This window comes from Salvelinus fontinalis, chromosome 36 (genome assembly GCF_029448725.1).
Source record: "Salvelinus fontinalis isolate EN_2023a chromosome 36, ASM2944872v1, whole genome shotgun sequence".
In the NCBI taxonomy this organism is placed as follows: Eukaryota; Metazoa; Chordata; class Actinopteri; order Salmoniformes; family Salmonidae; genus Salvelinus; species Salvelinus fontinalis.
In genome coordinates this window covers 24395401-24417023 of record NC_074700.1, presented here as the reverse complement: position 1 = coordinate 24417023, position 21623 = coordinate 24395401, and the positions used below count along the sequence as shown (strand labels likewise).

At 44.3% G+C, this 21623-nt stretch overlaps 1 long non-coding RNA gene across 1 annotated transcript; it reads left to right on the top strand.

Annotated features, from left to right (window-relative positions):
* Positions 1-13945: 13945 nt before the first annotated feature.
* On the top strand, positions 13946-15825 carry LOC129835503 (uncharacterized). Its single transcript, XR_008756424.1, has 2 exons — positions 13946-15551; positions 15657-15825. It is a non-coding gene; the product is annotated as an uncharacterized LOC129835503 (long non-coding RNA).
* Positions 15826-21623: the final 5798 nt, after the last annotated feature.

Below are 21623 nucleotides of genomic sequence, written 5' to 3'. Positions count from 1 at the left end.
AAGAAAACTCACACACCCTCCTACTGCAAATGCTAACACTATCTTTATCCATGGTGACTGGGTTCCTGTGTCCTCAGAACAGTTTTCTCTAGTAGTGACAGTGAGAGAGACATAGTCTGGATTTCCTCTCGTCTGTTTGTCAGGGCCGAGGAGGCATAGGTATGTCCCCTGATCAGAACGGCTCAAGTCAGTGAGAGAGAGAGAAATGTGTCCCTGTCTATAAGCATCGTTGGACCCAGAATCCCAGTTCTCAAACCGAGGACCATAAGTTATATTCCCTGCCGTGACATTCATTACGGTCTGTCCATCCTTTTCACAGTAGACGTGTACCTCACTGTCAGGAGTTTGTTTTTCTGTTAAGCCGTAGAAGTTGAGTTGAAAATTAGATCCAATGTAAGCAGGTTTACCTTCAACAATGGGGACTAAAACTACAAATTGTACGTCTTCTTGAGTCTTACCGCAGTGACACTCAAACCACCCGTTGTCATTAAATACAACAGAGGAGATGTTGAGATAGAGGTCTCCACCCCCGAGTTTAACCCTGTTCTCAAAGCCCACTCCGGGTGTGAAATCTCCTTGGTGCAGTGTAGCGACCGTGGTGTGTGTAACACCTTCTGATTCACTCTCACGGCGATGCTTCCATTCGATAAAACCATCACATGATCCAGAGAAGCGGAGTGTGACAGTGTCATTCAAAACGACTGTAATTGTAGGAAGCACAGAGGATTCCGTAATGTAGAAAAACACATTGTGGTAAACAGCGATAATCACTGTCTTCCAAAAACAATTCATTGTAGATTGCTGGCCTTTGGTGCGCAAAGCTTCATAACGTCTGTTGTTGATAGCAGCTATAACTAGCGAAATGTCTGCAATCTATTCCAGATTTCTGTGAGGGTTCCGTTCCGTGTTAAATAACCTGTGTTTGACTGCCTATTCTGCTCAGCAGTAGCGGTCTTCGGGGGGTTAACAGCTTCCTTCTGGCTTCTCTGGATGACTTAGTGTCAGTGAGTAGAAAATAAGTTGTAGCTGGTTTTTATAGGGACGACTTGTACTGTCCGTTTCTTAGTCTGGACACCCACCTTTTGTATTTTATAATCAGGGTAAGCGGGAGGAGTGTAGTGGGAGTGGTTCTCAGAGAAAAGCGCCAAAATGTGAAGCCGCTCCAGATCTAAACCACATGTTGGTTGAGATCTGGAGCGGCGTCACTTGTTAGACACTTCCCCTTACCCGGATGACACGCTTGATAAAACAAACGTGTGGTTGAACTTTTTCTGCTGCTGTGTCTTCTACTGTCTGGGCCTTTCGACATTACTTGTTAGATATTACTGCTGTAACGCTCTGGGTGTCGGGGGGTGTCAAGTCAAGCGCAGGAACAACAGACAGTTCAAATATGGTGCTTTGAATGCACAACTGGCAAACAATGTCCACACGAATAAACACTGGGTGCAACAAACAAATGTCCCCTACACGGAGGACAAAAAACCCAGTCCAAAATACACTTGATGAACGAAACACACAAACGTTCATCTACTCCCGAATCCAACATACAGCTGAACAATCCCGCACAAAGAACCGTACGGGCTGGCTTACTAATAAAGCCCCACTAATTATAAATCACCTCAACACAGGTGTAACAAATAAACACATAAGGAGGGGGAGGAAAAAAAGAGTCAGTGGCAGCTAGTAGGCCGGTGACGACGACCGCCGAGCCCCGCCCGAACGGGATGGGGAGTCACCTTCGGTCGGAGTCGTGACAACTGCAGTGTTACAGCTAGAAACACAATTTCGCTACAGCCGCAATAACATCTGCTAAACACGTGTAAGTGACCAATAACATTTGATTGTATATATCACGATCGCAAGGCATATGAATGAACAGGTTATAGAGCAAACAACGCAATTATCACAACACATATGTTGTAACATCGCTTATTTTTTGTTTGGAGCTTCACCAGTGATTTTACCCACGCACTGCTACAGGTGAAGACAGCAGTCAGCGGCAGGAGCACCGTAGACCAGCTGTACTATGGCTTGGCAGTCAAGTCTTTCACTTCCTTGTTTGAGCTATCAAAATGGGCAAGCCTTATAAAAGTTCATATAAATGGTTCTCCTGGTAGCAACATGGTAAGCTATAATACATCCCACGAAAGATGGATGGATTGTTTTACTCTGCCCTTTCTGAATAGTGAAGAGTGTTTTTGGCTTCCTGTCTTATTGTGGTGTGTATGGCAGCATGGTTGCCTGTTTCAACTTCATGTAGACTGAAACTGACATGGTGGGATGATTGAGTGACTGTCAGTGGGTGACATAATAGGAGGAAAATTGCTGATTTACAACCAAGTTTGGAAATTGCTCTTTGTGTATTCTACTATTCTAACTCTTAACAGCAAGTTGAGACCCCTGGCTCTATTTGAACAAACCTAATGCAATGGTAAATCTCAGCGCTGCCGGTGGAGCTGTAGGTTAGGGCTTGTGTCAGAAATAGTTTTCTATTTTCACAACCAAGAATGATGGGCGAAGTTCTGGCGCGAAAGGGATAGGTTTTGATGAATAAACAAGTTGTGGGTGGTAAATCACGATAGTGAATCATTCGAATTAGTAATTTTTTTTAATATAAGAAAAACAAGGAACCATTTTTTTTAACAACAACAATAAAATATGTAAAATGTAATGATATAAAATCGCCAGTGTAGAAAAGACACAAGGCATTGCTGTTGAACCAGCCTAGGGTAAAGGGTAGCCTATGGAGGGCTTGTGTTTTGGGTAAAGGGTAGCCTATGGAGGGCTTGTGTTTTGGGTAAAGGGTAGCCTATGGAGGGCTTGTGTTTTGGGTAAAGGGTAGCCTATGGAGGGCTTGTGTTTTGGGTAAAGGGTAGCCTATGGAGGGCTTGTGTTTTGGGTAAAGGGTAGCCTATGGAGGGCTTGTGTTTTGGGTAAAGGGTAGCCTATGGAGGGCTTGTGTTTTGGCTAAAGTGTAGCCTATGGAGGGCTTGTGTTTTGGGTAAAGTGTAGCCTATGGAGGGCTTGTGTTTTGGGTAAAGTGTAGCCTATGGAGGGCTTGTGTTTTGGGTAAAGGGTAGCCTATGGAGGGCTTGTGTTTTGGGTAAAGGGTAGCCTATGGAGGGCTTGTGTTTTGGGTAAAGGGTAGCCTATGGAGGGCTTGTGTTTTGGGTAAAGGGTAGCCTATGGAGGGCTTGTGTTTTGGGTAAAGGGTAGCCTATGGAGGGCTTGTGTTTTGGGTAAAGGGTAGCCTATGGAGGGCTTGTGTTTTGGGTAAAGGGTAGGCTATGGAGGGCTTGTGTTTTGGGTAAAGTGTAGCCTATGGAGGGCTTGTGTTTTGGGTAAAGTGTAGCCTATGGAGGGCTTGTGTTTTGGGTAAAGGGTAGCCTATGGAGGGCTTGTGTTTTGGGTAAAGGGTAGCCTATGGAGGGCTTGTGTTTTGAACATATGAAACGGAAAACACGATATTGTTACAGGATCATAACTTCTAAATACGAGGTATTCACTGAGGTTCTCATATCTAGTTTCATGATGGGCCTGGACACATGTAGCCTACATGATGGAGTGTTTTTACTCACGCCCAAAACGGAGCTACATGGCTAAAATAATCTAAGCCTGCCTACAATATAAAAAGGGCAGCAAATGTCAGCTCACTATTTTTCTCCTCTCAAACTTGATATTTTAACTTAATAAAGCATTGGTGATTAAGATGTATTTCGAGTCGGACTCACGAGCCAAACAAACCCTTCATCGACAGTCTTGACTACTGGCAAATGCATTGGGCAGGACAAAAACAATTAAATATAGCCTCCCCTCCTCTCTCAATAAAGGTCATGTTTAGTTTATAATCACGTAAAACAAAACGGGAAAAACATTATTTTTTGTTTGTTTATAAATATAGAGTAGCCTATACAGGCACCTAAAGCACATGACTGTTTGGCGCATATGGGCAGTGTGCATCAGGACTGGATAGGCTCTGCTTCCACTGTCATAATTCATGCCATAATAGTGCTAAAACCAGCTTCTGGTTGGTATTACATATCCCTACCAGCGCTGGCTGAAATTAGCACTTATCACGATTTTAAGGACACACCTCAAATATTTACACCCCTCCCATCTGAGCGCAAGCGAGCTGATATGAGACAGGTAAATGATCAATCCTTGCGCAAAAGTTTGAAAACAGCAGATCGCTGGCTTTAGTAGATCGAAGTTGTCCATGAACGTACGTGCATTTCACACTAGCGCCACCTTAACGCCAGCCGAAAACAGAGCCCCTCAAATATATACAGTACCAGTCAAAAGTTTGGACACACCAACTCAGTGCTAGAGGCGTCACTACAGACACCTGGTTTGAATCCAGGCTGTATCACAACCGGCCGTGATTGAGAGTCCCATAGGGCGGCGCACAAATGGCCCAGTGTTGTCCGTTTTTGGCCCGTGTAGGACGTCATTGTAAATAAGAATTTGTTCTTAACTGACTTGCCTAGTTAAATAAAGGTTAAAAAAATGCTTGCATTAAGATTATTTCAAATAACACATAATATTTTTAGCTATGTTGTACTCTGTCAAACATCCATCCTCACACATATTGTAAACCACGTACTTAAACATTTTGTTATTTTGTGTCTGTTATCTTGTAAAACAACATTGAAGGTTTGTATCTGTCATTTGATGTGGAACATGAATTAATCATGAATAGAATTCTGCACTACCAATGATCCTTTGTGATCTGTTAATTCAGTATATAATCCAAAATTAAACTTGGATGTACAATGAATACAAATGTAAAATGGATTTGACAACTTTATTGTATTTATTTACAAAAGAATGGAAGAAAAATCATTAGAATAGTTTAATTAAAACAAATATTTTATTCATACATTTCATAATAAACTACATTCCATTTTAAAATGCAAAATGACACTTACAACTTAGTCTTAAAAGTGATAATAGAAAATACATTAACATCATGAAATCCTTCACCGTGTTAATTTGATCCTTCTCACATCTGCAGGATGACCAGTAATCAGTTCCAGATATCAATAATATTACAAATACAGCAGGAACCAAACAGGCACATTAGACATTGATAGTATTATGAATTACAGAAGATGAAAGCAGGAGAAACTGAAATAATGACTAACTGACCAAAGTGAGAGAGAAAAAATCCTGTTCCCAACAAACTCTCAAACTCTATTTTAATTCAATAATCATCTTAAAAACTAGTCCTACATCTAATGGCTTGGCTAGACACACACACACACACACACACACACACACACACACACACACACACACACACACACACAGGTCTGGGACCAGGCTAGTGTAACTCCTCCATCTCTGTGATGGTAGAGGATCCATTCACCTCTCTGGTGTCTTTCTCCCTCTCAGGACACATGGTAACTCATCACTATGACCATCAGAACTCTGTTGGGACTCTTTTGAAGGCTATGGTGATCCCCTGGGGCTGCGACGAAAGATAAATCCTGAACAGTTCATTCTGGACCACTGAGGCCACATTCTGCCTGTAAGAAAACTCACACACCCTCCTACTGCAAATGCTAACACTATCTTTATCCATGGTGACTGGGTTCCTGTGTCCTCAGAACAGTTTTCTCTAGTAGTGACAGTGAGAGAGACATAGTCTGGATTTCCTCTCGTCTGTTTGTCAGGGCCGAGGAGGCATAGGTATGTCCCCTGATCAGAACGGCTCAAGTCAGTGAGAGAGAGAGAAATGTGTCCCTGTCTATAAGCATCGTTGGACCCAGAATCCCAGTTCTCAAACCGAGGACCATAAGTTATATTCCCTGCCGTGACATTCATTACGGTCTGTCCATCCTTTTCACAGTAGACGTGTACCTCACTGTCAGGAGTTTGTTTTTCTGTTAAGCCGTAGAAGTTGAGTTGAAAATTAGATCCAATGTAAGCAGGTTTACCTTCAACAATGGGGACTAAAACTACAAATTGTACGTCTTCTTGAGTCTTACCGCAGTGACACTCAAACCACCCGTTGTCATTAAATACAACAGAGGAGATGTTGAGATAGAGGTCTCCACCCCCGAGTTTAACCCTGTTCTCAAAGCCCACTCCGGGTGTGAAATCTCCTTGGTGCAGTGTAGCGACCGTGGTGTGTGTAACACCTTCTGATTCACTCTCACGGCGATGCTTCCATTCGATAAAACCATCACATGATCCAGAGAAGCGGAGTGTGACAGTGTCATTCAAAACGACTGTAATTGTAGGAAGCACAGAGGATTCCGTAATGTAGAAAAACACATTGTGGTAAACAGCGATAATCACTGTCTTCCAAAAACAATTCATTGTAGATTGCTGGCCTTTGGTGCGCAAAGCTTCATAACGTCTGTTGTTGATAGCAGCTATAACTAGCGAAATGTCTGCAATCTATTCCAGATTTCTGTGAGGGTTCCGTTCCGTGTTAAATAACCTGTGTTTGACTGCCTATTCTGCTCAGCAGTAGCGGTCTTCGGGGGGTTAACAGCTTCCTTCTGGCTTCTCTGGATGACTTAGTGTCAGTGAGTAGAAAATAAGTTGTAGCTGGTTTTTATAGGGACGACTTGTACTGTCCGTTTCTTAGTCTGGACACCCACCTTTTGTATTTTATAATCAGGGTAAGCGGGAGGAGTGTAGTGGGAGTGGTTCTCAGAGAAAAGCGCCAAAATGTGAAGCCGCTCCAGATCTAAACCACATGTTGGTTGAGATCTGGAGCGGCGTCACTTGTTAGACACTTCCCCTTACCCGGATGACACGCTTGATAAAACAAACGTGTGGTTGAACTTTTTCTGCTGCTGTGTCTTCTACTGTCTGGGCCTTTCGACATTACTTGTTAGATATTACTGCTGTAACGCTCTGGGTGTCGGGGGGTGTCAAGTCAAGCGCAGGAACAACAGACAGTTCAAATATGGTGCTTTGAATGCACAACTGGCAAACAATGTCCACACGAATAAACACTGGGTGCAACAAACAAATGTCCCCTACACGGAGGACAAAAAACCCAGTCCAAAATACACTTGATGAACGAAACACACAAACGTTCATCTACTCCCGAATCCAACATACAGCTGAACAATCCCGCACAAAGAACCGTACGGGCTGGCTTACTAATAAAGCCCCACTAATTATAAATCACCTCAACACAGGTGTAACAAATAAACACATAAGGAGGGGGAGGAAAAAAAGAGTCAGTGGCAGCTAGTAGGCCGGTGACGACGACCGCCGAGCCCCGCCCGAACGGGATGGGGAGTCACCTTCGGTCGGAGTCGTGACAACTGCAGTGTTACAGCTAGAAACACAATTTCGCTACAGCCGCAATAACATCTGCTAAACACGTGTAAGTGACCAATAACATTTGATTGTATATATCACGATCGCAAGGCATATGAATGAACAGGTTATAGAGCAAACAACGCAATTATCACAACACATATGTTGTAACATCGCTTATTTTTTGTTTGGAGCTTCACCAGTGATTTTACCCACGCACTGCTACAGGTGAAGACAGCAGTCAGCGGCAGGAGCACCGTAGACCAGCTGTACTACGGCTTGGCAGTCAAGTCTTTCACTTCCTTGTTTGAGCTATCAAAATGGGCAAGCCTTATAAAAGTTCATATAAATGGTTCTCCTGGTAGCAACATGGTAAGCTATAATACATCCCACGAAAGATGGATGGATTGTTTTACTCTGCCCTTTCTGAATAGTGAAGAGTGTTTTTGGCTTCCTGTCTTATTGTGGTGTGTATGGCAGCATGGTTGCCTGTTTCAACTTCATGTAGACTGAAACTGACATGGTGGGATGATTGAGTGACTGTCAGTGGGTGACATAATAGGAGGAAAATTGCTGATTTACAACCAAGTTTGGAAATTGCTCTTTGTGTATTCTACTATTCTAACTCTTAACAGCAAGTTGAGACCCCTGGCTCTATTTGAACAAACCTAATGCAATGGTAAATCTCAGCGCTGCCGGTGGAGCTGTAGGTTAGGGCTTGTGTCAGAAATAGTTTTCTATTTTCACAACCAAGAATGATGGGCGAAGTTCTGGCGCGAAAGGGATAGGTTTTGATGAATAAACAAGTTGTGGGTGGTAAATCACGATAGTGAATCATTCGAATTAGTAATTTTTTTTAATATAAGAAAAACAAGGAACCATTTTTTTTAACAACAACAATAAAATATGTAAAATGTAATGATATAAAATCGCCAGTGTAGAAAAGACACAAGGCATTGCTGTTGAACCAGCCTAGGGTAAAGGGTAGCCTATGGAGGGCTTGTGTTTTGGGTAAAGGGTAGCCTATGGAGGGCTTGTGTTTTGGGTAAAGGGTAGCCTATGGAGGGCTTGTGTTTTGGGTAAAGGGTAGCCTATGGAGGGCTTGTGTTTTGGGTAAAGGGTAGCCTATGGAGGGCTTGTGTTTTGGGTAAAGGGTAGCCTATGGAGGGCTTGTGTTTTGGGTAAAGGGTAGCCTATGGAGGGCTTGTGTTTTGGGTAAAGGGTAGCCTATGGAGGGCTTGTGTTTTGGGTAAAGGGTAGCCTATGGAGGGCTTGTGTTTTGGGTAAAGGGTAGCCTATGGAGGGCTTGTGTTTTGGGTAAAGGGTAGCCTATGGAGGGCTTGTGTTTTGGGTAAAGGGTAGCCTATGGAGGGCTTGTGTTTTGGGTAAAGGGTAGCCTATGGAGGGCTTGTGTTTTGGGTAAAGGGTAGCCTATGGAGGGCTTGTGTTTTGAACATATGAAACGGAAAACACGATATTGTTACAGGATCATAACTTCTAAATACGAGGTATTCACTGAGGTTCTCATATCTAGTTTCATGATGGGCCTGGACACATGTAGCCTACATGATGGAGTGTTTTTACTCACGCCCAAAACGGAGCTACATGGCTAAAATAATGTAAGCCAGCCTACAATATAAAAAGGGCAGCAAATGTCAGCTCACTATTTTTCTCCTCTCAAACTTGATATTTTAACTTAATAAAGCATTGGTGATTAAGATGTATTTCGAGTCGGACTCACGAGCCAAACAAACCCTTCATCGACAGTCTTGACTACTGGCAAATGCATTGGGCAGGACAAAAACAATTAAATATAGCCTCCCCTCCTCTCTCAATAAAGGTCATGTTTAGTTTATAATCACGTAAAACAAAACGGGAAAAACATTATTTTTTGTTTGTTTATAAATATAGAGTAGCCTATACAGGCACCTAAAGCACATGACTGTTTGGCGCATATGGGCAGTGTGCATCAGGACTGGATAGGTTCTGCTTCCACTGTCATAATTCATGCCATAATAGTGCTAAAACCAGCTTCTGGTTGGTATTACATATCCCTACCAGCGCTGGCTGAAATTAGCACTTATCACGATTTTAAGGACACACCTCAAATATTTACACCCCTCCCATCTGAGCGCAAGCGAGCTGATATGAGACAGGTAAATGATCAATCCTTGCGCAAAAGTTTGAAAACAGCAGATCGCTGGCTTTAGTAGATCGAAGTTGTCCATGAACGTACGTGCATTTCACACTAGCGCCACCTTAACGCCAGCCGAAAACAGAGCCCCTCAAATATATACAGTACCAGTCAAAAGTTTGGACACACCAACTCAGTGCTAGAGGCGTCACTACAGACACCTGGTTTGAATCCAGGCTGTATCACAACCGGCCGTGATTGAGAGTCCCATAGGGCGGCGCACAAATGGCCCAGTGTTGTCCGTTTTTGGCCCGTGTAGGACGTCATTGTAAATAAGAATTTGTTCTTAACTGACTTGCCTAGTTAAATAAAGGTTAAAAAAATGCTTGCATTAAGATTATTTCAAATAACACATAATATTTTTAGCTATGTTGTACTCTGTCAAACATCCATCCTCACACATATTGTAAACCACGTACTTAAACATTTTGTTATTTTGTGTCTGTTATCTTGTAAAACAACATTGAAGGTTTGTATCTGTCATTTGATGTGGAACATGAATTAATCATGAATAGAATTCTGCACTACCAATGATCCTTTGTGATCTGTTAATTCAGTATATAATCCAAAATTAAACTTGGATGTACAATGAATACAAATGTAAAATGGATTTGACAACTTTATTGTATTTATTTACAAAAGAATGGAAGAAAAATCATTAGAATAGTTTAATTAAAACAAATATTTTATTCATACATTTCATAATAAACTACATTCCATTTTAAAACGCAAAATGACACTTACAACTTAGTCTTAAAAGTGATAATAGAAAATACATTAACATCATGAAATCCTTCACCGTGTTAATTTGATCCTTCTCACATCTGCAGGATGACCAGTAATCAGTTCCAGATATCAATAATATTACAAATACAGCAGGAACCAAACAGGCACATTAGACATTGATAGTATTATGAATTACAGAAGATGAAAGCAGGAGAAACTGAAATAATGACTAACTGACCAAAGTGAGAGAGAAAAAATCCTGTTCCCAACAAACTCTCAAACTCTATTTTAATTCAATAATCATCTTAAAAACTAGTCCTACATCTAATGGCTTGGCTACACACACACACACACACACACACACACACACACACACACACACACACACACACACACACACACAGGTCTGGGACCAGGCTAGTGTAACTCCTCCATCTCTGTGATGGTAGAGGATCCATTCACCTCTCTGGTGTCTTTCTCCCTCTCAGGACACATGGTAACTCATCACTATGACCATCAGAACTCTGTTGGGACTCTTTTGAAGGCTATGGTGATCCCCTGGGGCTGCGACGAAAGATAAATCCTGAACAGTTCATTCTGGACCACTGAGGCCACATTCTGCCTGTAAGAAAACTCACACACCCTCCTACTGCAAATGCTAACACTATCTTTATCCATGGTGACTGGGTTCCTGTGTCCTCAGAACAGTTTTCTCTAGTAGTGACAGTGAGAGAGACATAGTCTGGATTTCCTCTCGTCTGTTTGTCAGGGCCGAGGAGGCATAGGTATGTCCCCTGATCAGAACGGCTCAAGTCAGTGAGAGAGAGAGAAATGTGTCCCTGTCTATAAGCATCGTTGGACCCAGAATCCCAGTTCTCAAACCGAGGACCATAAGTTATATTCCCTGCCGTGACATTCATTACGGTCTGTCCATCCTTTTCACAGTAGACGTGTACCTCACTGTCAGGAGTTTGTTTTTCTGTTAAGCCGTAGAAGTTGAGTTGAAAATTAGATCCAATGTAAGCAGGTTTACCTTCAACAATGGGGACTAAAACTACAAATTGTACGTCTTCTTGAGTCTTACCGCAGTGACACTCAAACCACCCGTTGTCATTAAATACAACAGAGGAGATGTTGAGATAGAGGTCTCCACCCCCGAGTTTAACCCTGTTCTCAAAGCCCACTCCGGGTGTGAAATCTCCTTGGTGCAGTGTAGCGACCGTGGTGTGTGTAACACCTTCTGATTCACTCTCACGGCGATGCTTCCATTCGATAAAACCATCACATGATCCAGAGAAGCGGAGTGTGACAGTGTCATTCAAAACGACTGTAATTGTAGGAAGCACAGAGGATTCCGTAATGTAGAAAAACACATTGTGGTAAACAGCGATAATCACTGTCTTCCAAAAACAATTCATTGTAGATTGCTGGCCTTTGGTGCGCAAAGCTTCATAACGTCTGTTGTTGATAGCAGCTATAACTAGCGAAATGTCTGCAATCTATTCCAGATTTCTGTGAGGGTTCCGTTCCGTGTTAAATAACCTGTGTTTGACTGCCTATTCTGCTCAGCAGTAGCGGTCTTCGGGGGGTTAACAGCTTCCTTCTGGCTTCTCTGGATGACTTAGTGTCAGTGAGTAGAAAATAAGTTGTAGCTGGTTTTTATAGGGACGACTTGTACTGTCCGTTTCTTAGTCTGGACACCCACCTTTTGTATTTTATAATCAGGGTAAGCGGGAGGAGTGTAGTGGGAGTGGTTCTCAGAGAAAAGCGCCAAAATGTGAAGCCGCTCCAGATCTAAACCACATGTTGGTTGAGATCTGGAGCGGCGTCACTTGTTAGACACTTCCCCTTACCCGGATGACACGCTTGATAAAACAAACGTGTGGTTGAACTTTTTCTGCTGCTGTGTCTTCTACTGTCTGGGCCTTTCGACATTACTTGTTAGATATTACTGCTGTAACGCTCTGGGTGTCGGGGGGTGTCAAGTCAAGCGCAGGAACAACAGACAGTTCAAATATGGTGCTTTGAATGCACAACTGGCAAACAATGTCCACACGAATAAACACTGGGTGCAACAAACAAATGTCCCCTACACGGAGGACAAAAAACCCAGTCCAAAATACACTTGATGAACGAAACACACAAACGTTCATCTACTCCTGAATCCAACATACAGCTGAACAATCCCGCACAAAGAACCGTACGGGCTGGCTTACTAATAAAGCCCCACTAATTATAAATCACCTCAACACAGGTGTAACAAATAAACACATAAGGAGGGGGAGGAAAAAAAGAGTCAGTGGCAGCTAGTAGGCCGGTGACGACGACCGCCGAGCCCCGCCCGAACGGGATGGGGAGTCACCTTCGGTCGGAGTCGTGACAACTGCAGTGTTACAGCTAGAAACACAATTTCGCTACAGCCGCAATAACATCTGCTAAACACGTGTAAGTGACCAATAACATTTGATTGTATATATCACGATCGCAAGGCATATGAATGAACAGGTTATAGAGCAAACAACGCAATTATCACAACACATATGTTGTAACATCGCTTATTTTTTGTTTGGAGCTTCACCAGTGATTTTACCCACGCACTGCTACAGGTGAAGACAGCAGTCAGCGGCAGGAGCACCGTAGACCAGCTGTACTATGGCTTGGCAGTCAAGTCTTTCACTTCCTTGTTTGAGCTATCAAAATGGGCAAGCCTTATAAAAGTTCATATAAATGGTTCTCCTGGTAGCAACATGGTAAGCTATAATACATCCCACGAAAGATGGATGGATTGTTTTACTCTGCCCTTTCTGAATAGTGAAGAGTGTTTTTGGCTTCCTGTCTTATTGTGGTGTGTATGGCAGCATGGTTGCCTGTTTCAACTTCATGTAGACTGAAACTGACATGGTGGGATGATTGAGTGACTGTCAGTGGGTGACATAATAGGAGGAAAATTGCTGATTTACAACCAAGTTTGGAAATTGCTCTTTGTGTATTCTACTATTCTAACTCTTAACAGCAAGTTGAGACCCCTGACTCTATTTGAACAAACCTAATGCAATGGTAAATCTCAGCGCTGCCGGTGGAGCTGTAGGTTAGGGCTTGTGTCAGAAATAGTTTTCTATTTTCACAACCAAGAATGATGGGCGAAGTTCTGGCGCGAAAGGGATAGGTTTTGATGAATAAACAAGTTGTGGGTGGTAAATCACGATAGTGAATCATTCGAATTAGTAATTTTTTTTAATATAAGAAAAACAAGGAACCATTTTTTTTAACAACAACAATAAAATATGTAAAATGTAATGATATAAAATCGCCAGTGTAGAAAAGACACAAGGCATTGCTGTTGAACCAGCCTAGGGTAAAGGGTAGCCTATGGAGGGCTTGTGTTTTGGGTAAAGTGTAGCCTATGGAGGGCTTGTGTTTTGGGTAAAGGGTAGCCTATGGAGGACTTGTGTTTTGGGTAAAGTGTAGCCTATGGAGGGCTTGTGTTTTGGGTAAAGTGTAGCCTATGGAGGGCTTGTGTTTTGGGTAAAGGGTAGCCTATGGAGGGCTTATGTTTTGGGTAAAGGGTAGCCTATGGAGGGCTTGTGTTTTGGGTAAAGTGTAGCCTATGGAGGGCTTGTGTTTTGGGTAAAGTGTAGCCTATGGAGGGCTTGTGTTTTGGGTAAAGTGTAGCCTATGGAGGGCTTGTGTTTTGGGTAAAGGGTAGCCTATGGAGGGCTTGTGTTTTGGGTAATTTATTTATTTTTATTTTTATTTTACTGTTATTTTACCAGGTAAGTTGACTGAGAACACGTTCTCATTTGCAGCAACGACCTGGGGAATAGTTACAGGGGAGAGGAGGGGGATGAATGAGCCAATTGTAAACTGGGGATTATTAGGTGACCATGATGGTTTGAGGGCCAGATTGGGAATTTAGCCAGGACACCGGGGTTAACACCCCTACTCTTACGATAAGTGCCATGGGATCTTTAATGACCTCAGAGAGTCAGGACACCCGTTTAACGTCCCATCCGAAAGACGGCACCCTACACAGGGCAGTGTCCCCAATCACTGCCCTGGGGCATTGGGATATTTTTTAGACCAGAGGAAAGAGTGCCTCCTACTGGCCCTCCAACACCACTTCCAGCAGCATCTGGTCTCCCATCCAGGGACTGACCAGGACCAACCCTGCTTAGCTTCAGAAGCAAGCCAGTAGTGGTATGCAGGGTGGTATGCTGCTGGCTAAAGTGTAGCCTATGGAGGGCTTGTGTTTTGGGTAAAGGGTAGCCTATGGAGGCCTTGTGTTTTGGGTAAAGGGTAGCCTATGGAGGGCTTGTGTTTTGGGTAAAGGGTAGCCTATGGAGGGCTTGTGTTTTGAACATATGAAACGGAAAACACGATATTGTTACAGGATCATAACTTCTAAATACGAGGTATTCACTGAGGTTCTCATATCTAGTTTCATGATGGGCCTGGACACATGTAGCCTACATGATGGAGTGTTTTTACTCACGCCCAAAACGGAGCTACATGGCTAAAATAATGTAGGCCTGCCTACAATATAAAAAGGGCAGCAAATGTCAGCTCACTATTTTTCTCCTCTGAAACTTGATATTTTAACTTAATAAAGCATTGGTGATTAAGATGTATTTAGAGTCGGACTCACGAGCCAAACAAACCCTTCATCGACAGTCTTGACTACTGGCAAATGCATTGGGCAGGACAAAAACAATTAAATATAGCCTCCCCTCCTCTCAATAAAGGTCATGTTTAGTTTTTAATCACGTAAAACAAAACGGGAAAAACATTATTTTTTGTTTGTTTATAAATATAGAGTAGCCTATACAGGCACCTAAAGCACATGACTGTGGCGCATATGGGCAGTGTGCATCAGGACTGGATAGGCTCTGCTTCCACTGTCATAATTCATGCCATAATAGTGCTAAAACCAGCTTCTGGTTGGTATTACATTTACTTACATTACTACCAGAGCTGGCTGAAATTAGCACTTATCACGATTTTAAGGACACACCTCAAATATTTACACCCCTCCCATCTGAGCGCAAGTGAGCTGATATGAGACAGGTAAATGATCAATCCTTGCGCAAAAGTTTGAAAACAGCAGATCGCTGGTGTCACGAATCCCGCTTCCTGAGTCTGGGTTTGCCTGTGTGTCTGTCCTGGAGTGTGTTTCAGGTGTCCTGGAACGCACCCTGTCTGGTTGCCGGGCGAATTAGCTCATTGGGAGATTGATTTCACCCGCACCTGTTTCCCGTCAGTAATCTGCACACCTGTCCTGATCATCATCTCTACCCTTCAAAAGCTCTGACCTGACTTCCATTCCCTGCCGGATCGTTAGCCATGAACAGTATGTTGTGCCTGAGTACCAGACTCCAGTTGGATAGAATTTGTTTTGTTGTCTTCATTTACGTATTGCTTGCCTTGAACTTACCTCCGTTTGTTTTGCCTTCAGTTACTCACCTGGATCATTCACTCCATTCCCGCCTGGTTGACAGAGGATTCTACTACTACATTGGATTCACCTATTTCCTCTCATCTACTCACCACCGCTGCCCGCTACGCCATCTGGATATATCTACCTTTTCACATTTCACTGTAAATAAATACTCACCTTCTTCCTACGCTCCTTGTCCTGGTCTGCTTCTGGGTTCGATCTTGAAAGATCGTGACAGCTGGCTTTAGTAGATCGAAGTTGTCCATGAACGTACGTGCATTTCACACTAGCGCCACCTTAACGCCAGCCGAAAACAGAGCTCCTCAAATATATACAGTACCAGTCAAAAGTTTGGACACACCAACTCAGTGCTAGAGGCGTCACTACAGACACCTGGTTTGAATCCAGGCTGTATCACAACCGGCCGTGATTGAGAGTCCCATAGGGCGGCGCACATGGCCCAGTGTTGTCCGGGTTTGGCCCGTGTAGGACGTCATTGTAAATAAGAATTTGTTCTTAACTGACTTGCCTAGTTAAATACAGGTTAAAAAAATGCTTGCATTAAGATTATTTCAAATAACACATATTTTTAGCTGTGTTGTACTCTGTCAAACATCCATCCTCACACATATTGTAAACCACGTACTTAAACATTTTGTTATTTTGTGTCTTATCTTGTAAAACAACATTGAAGGTTTGTATCTGTCATTTGATGTGGAACATGAATTAATCATGAATAGAATTCTGCACTACCAATGATCCTTTGTGATCTGTTAATTCAGTATATAATCCAAAATTAAACCTGGATGTACAATGAATACAAATGTAAAATGGATTTGACAACTTTATTGTATTTATTTACAAAAGAATGGAAGAAAAATCATTAGAATAGTTTAATTAAAACAAATATTTTATTCATACATTTCATAATAAACTACATTCCATTTTAAAACGCAAAATGACACTTACAACTTAGTCTTAAAAGTGATAATAGAAAATACATTAACATCATGAAATCCTTCACCGTGTTAATTTGATCCTTCTCACATCTGCAGGATGACCAGTAATCAGTTCCAGATATCAATAATATTACAAATACAGCAGGACCCAAACAGGCACATTATACATTGATAGTATTATGAATTACAGAAGATGAAAGCAGAAGAAACTGAAATAATGACTAACTGACCAAAGTGAGAGAAAAAAATTCCTGTTCCCAACAAACTCTCAAACTCTATTTTAATTCAATTATCATCTTAAAAACTAGTCCTACATCTAATGGCTTGGCTACACACACACACACACACACACACACACACACACACACACACACACACACACACACACACACACACACACACACACACACACACACACACACACAGGTCTGGGACCAGGCTAGTGTAACTCCTCCATCTCTGTGATGGTAGAGGATCCATTCACCTCTCTGGTGTCTTTCTCCCTCTCAGGACACATGGTAACTCATCACTATGACCATCAGAACTCTGTTGGGACTCTTTTGAAGGCTATGGTGATCCCCTGGGGCTGCGACGAAAGATAAATCCTGAACAGTTCATTCTGGACCACTGAGGCCACATTCTGCCTGTAAGAAAACTCACACACCCTCCTACTGCAAATGCTAACACTATCTTTATCCATGGTGACTGGGTTCCTGTATCCTCAGAGCGGGTTTCTCTAGTAGTGACAGTGAGAGTGAGAGAATCTGGATTTCCTCTCTGTTTGTCAGGGCCGAAGAGGCACTGGTATGTCCCCTGATCAGAACGGCGTAGGTCAGTGAGGGTGAGGGAAATGTCTCCCTGTCGGTATCCATCTTTGGACACAGATACCCTGTTCTTAAACCCAGAGCCAGTGATGATATTCCCCCCCATGACATTCAGCATAGTCTGTCCATCCTTTTCACAGTAGACGTGTACCTCACTGTCAGGAGTTTGTTTTTTAGTTAACCTTGTTCTCAAAGCTCACTCCGCCTGTGAAATCTCCTTGGTGCAGTGTAGCGACCGTGGTGTGTGTAACACCCGATTTACTCTCATGGCGATGCTTCCATTCGACATCACCATCACATGATCCAGAGAAGGGGAGTGTGAGAGTCTCATTCAAAACGACTGTAATTGTAGGAAGAACAGAGGAATCGGCAAAGTAGAAAAACACATAAAAAGCAATAAACACTGTCTTCCAAAAACAATTCGTTGTAGAATGCTGGACAGCGGTGAGCAAAGCTGGCCGTTTGGGTTCGGGGGGCCGGGCTGGAAGTTGGGTTTCGGGGGGCCGGGCTGGAAGTTGGGTTTCGGGGGGGCGGGCTGGAAGTTGTGGTTCGGGGGCCGGGCTGGAAGTTGTGGTACGGGGGCCGGGGTGGCTGTTTGGGTCATGGGGGCGGGGTTGGCTGTTTGGGTCATGGGGGCGGGGTTGGCTGTTTGGGTTCAAGTGGGGACTGGATGGCCGTTTGGGTTCTGGGGGCCGGGCTGGAAGTTGGGGGGCCGGGCTGGCTGTTGGGGTCAGTGGGGGTTGGGCTGGCTGTTGGGGGGCCGGGCTGTTGGGGTCAGTGGGGGCCGGGCTGGCTGTTGGGGTCCAGGAGTCCGGGCTGTCTGTTGGAGGCTGGGGGGGCAAGGGTTGCTGTTGTCGTACCAGGGGCTGGGTTGGCCGTTTTGGATCCTGTGGCCTGCTGGGGTTCGGGGGCCAAGGCAGTTCTCTCTGGCAATGCTCAAACACTCAATCTGGCATCAGGCTACTTTGTTAGTGTTGGCAGCTTCCTTGTCGCTTCCTTTCTCAGCAAACATTTTAGTTATAAATGTCCTTTCTCAGCAAACATTTTACTTATAAATGGGTAAGATGGTGACTCCTCCCTCTTAAATGATTGCATCTGAGCTCCTAGTGTGGCTCTCGTTTAATTTATCAAGCGTTATACTCCGCTAGCCAGCACGTCACCTTAATAGGCTTCTTACGCGTCTAGACTCCTCCTCCTTTTAAGGTTTCCCGAGAATGGACTGCTCCTCCCTTTACCGAGGTTTAGACTGCTGCTGTTTTTGTTCCAGAGTTCTGTAGGCAATATTTTTTAATTTGAAGGTTACATTAGACACTAATACGTTTCACAAATATAACGTAAACGAATGTAGTTAATTAACTCTGTTATTGGATGTTTAAATATAACTGGTAAAGTAGTATAGTAATAGATTGGTCTGGTAGATATTCAGTGGTAGAGAGGCAGCGGTAGCTTGGCATGTGAAGGCTACATTTCGCCTGTAGTGTAGTAGTATGCTTGGTCCTTGTTAGATAACGTAGTGTCTACTATTTTCTAAAACATATTTATTTTATAGTGACTGACTTGACTGTCCATTTCGAACCCCAGTTCACTCAGCCTACCTAATGAGTGTTATTGTAGATATTGAGAGACGACTGTAGACTACTAGAGCACTGTCGAGTCAATAATCTTGTCAGAACCGAGACACTGAGAATGCAGAGGATAGTCAGTTTCATAACAGTATAAAGACTGAAGATACCACAGCCACTGGGGCACATGGAAATCTGCCTAACCAGCCGCGATAGCAGCTTTGATCAGCTATGCCAAGAGCAGAACATTTTAAAAGTACTTTTATTTCAAGACTGCCTGGCATTCTGCACGGATCAAACAAGGAAGTGAAAGACGCTCGTCCGTCGAGCCAAAACGAGCTTCACCCCAGATAGCAGAGCTGCTCAGCGGCTTCACCTGCCGCTGACTGTCGTCTCCTCACACAGCCCAGACGTTATTCTCCCGTCCAGCAACACTACAACTGCCAGTTGAAATCAAACCATTTTCAGCGTCAAACCAGCAGACTAATCCTTCTACCATTACCCATATCAACCATGTCCCTGTGTCCTCAGTATCCTTTTCTCATAAATCACAATATCGCTGCTTACACTATCATTTTATACATTATACTATTATATTCCTGTGGTACATAAATTATCTGACAGTTCTTTTAAGTTTATTCAAGTGGTTTATTCAATTTTTCTCAAGTACGTTATTTGCCATTTACAAGTATTAACAGTGATTCATACATTGGAATTATTCGTTGGAGATCTCGCTCATATAGTAGCACATACAGGTAAACAGTAAAACAGTCACAAATATAATATAAATAAATATCATAAATAGAACAACAACTGAAAGTGCAGAGTGGTAAGATTATAATAAAACTACAGTCATAAATGCTAAAGTGTTAAAAACAGCAGTCAGATAAAATCTATTCTTGATCCTGGTAGTGGAGGTGCTGCTGTCCTTCCTCCACACAGTAAACCTGTCCGACTGTCCTGTACCTCCCTCTGGATGGCAGCGGTGGCAGAGTAGAGAGAGAAACCGATGAAGTGTGTAAGACATGCTGGTGGCTGGTAGCGGAGTCGAGTAGAGAGGAGAGAGAGAAACCGATGAAGTGTGTAAGACATGCTGGTGGCTGGTAGCGGAGTCGAGTAGAGAGGAGAGAGAGATCTTGGATCCACAGAGCGATAGCCGTACAGAATATTCCCTTTACTCAATATCTGACGGTCCATAGACTAGAGGGAAAGAGAGATGGTGAGAGACTGGTCCGTTCAGAGAACAGGGGGAAAACAGGCTCAAGGGATCTCCTCCATATCTCCTTACAACATTATGCGTTTCCAACCAGTAGCGGGGTAAGTCTGGGTGAAAATGATAGTGTCAACAAATCAGATGCCTGTCGCCGCGGAGTGTAGGTAGTGGAGGTGCAGGTGGCTGTGCAGTATGTGCAGTCGCGCCGGTTGCACATTGTGAGTAGTTGGGGTGTCAGCAGAGTGCGCGTAATGTGGGTGTCGTGTAGAGCGCGTAGTTTGTGCGGCCTTCTGACACTGAGGAAGTGAAAGACTCTCGGCCGAAGAGCCTTAAAGAGCTAAAGCCCATATAGCGGAGGTGTTCGGCGGCTTCACTGGCAGTGCTCCCGGTACGCCCACAGCCCAGCAGTTCTCCTCCTGACAGACCGTTCTCCTCCTGGACATGGGAGGAAATTCTGGACGGTAAAGGACCCTGGGCAGAGCCAGAGGAGTGTCGCCGCCCCAAAGCGGAGATGGAGGCAGCAAAAGCGGAGAGGCAGCATTATGAGGCGCTAGCAAGGCAGAGCGTCTGGAAGCCTGAGAGGCTCACCCAAAAATGTATTGGGGGGGAGGCTAAAGGGGAGTGTCGAAGTCAGGTAGGAGACCTGCGCCAACTTCCCGGGCTTACCGTGGAGAGCGAGAGTACGGGCAGACACCGTGTTGTGCTGAAGAGCGCACAGAGTCTCCTGTACGTGTGCTTAGCCCGGTGCAGTACATTCCAGTTCCACGTATCGGCCGGGCTTGAGTGGGCATCGAGCCAGGTGCCATGAAGCCGGCTCAACACATCTGGTCTCTAGTGTGTCTCCTCGGGCCGGCATACATGGCACCAGCCTTACAAATATTGTCCCTGGTTCGCCAGCATAGCCCAGTGCGGGCTATTCCACCTCGCCGCACTGGCAGTGCTACGGGGACCATTCAACCTGGTAAGGTTGGGCAGGCTCGGTGCTCAAGAGCGCGTGTCCTCCTTCACGGTCCGGTTTTTCCGGTGCCACCTCCACGTACCAGCCCTCCGGTGGCAGCTCCCCGCACCAGACTGTCTCTCTGTCTTCTCTCTCCAGTTGCTCCCACCTGTCCAGCGCTGTCAGAGCCTTCCTCCCCTCCAGCGCAGCCAGTGTCTGAACTGTCTGCCTGCCCAGCGCTGTCTGAGCTGCCTGCCTGCCCAGCGCTGTCTGAGCTGCCTGCCTGCCCAGCGCTGTCTGAGCTGCCTGCCTGCCCAGCGCTGTCTGAGCTGCCTGCCTGCCCAGCGCTGTCTGAGCTGCCTGCCTGCCCAGCGCTGTCTGAACTGTCTGCCTGCCCAGCGCTGTCTGAGCTGCCTGCCTGCCCAGCGCTGTCTGAACTGTCTGTCTGCCCAGCGCTGTCTGAACTGTCTGCCTGCCCAGCGCTGTCTGA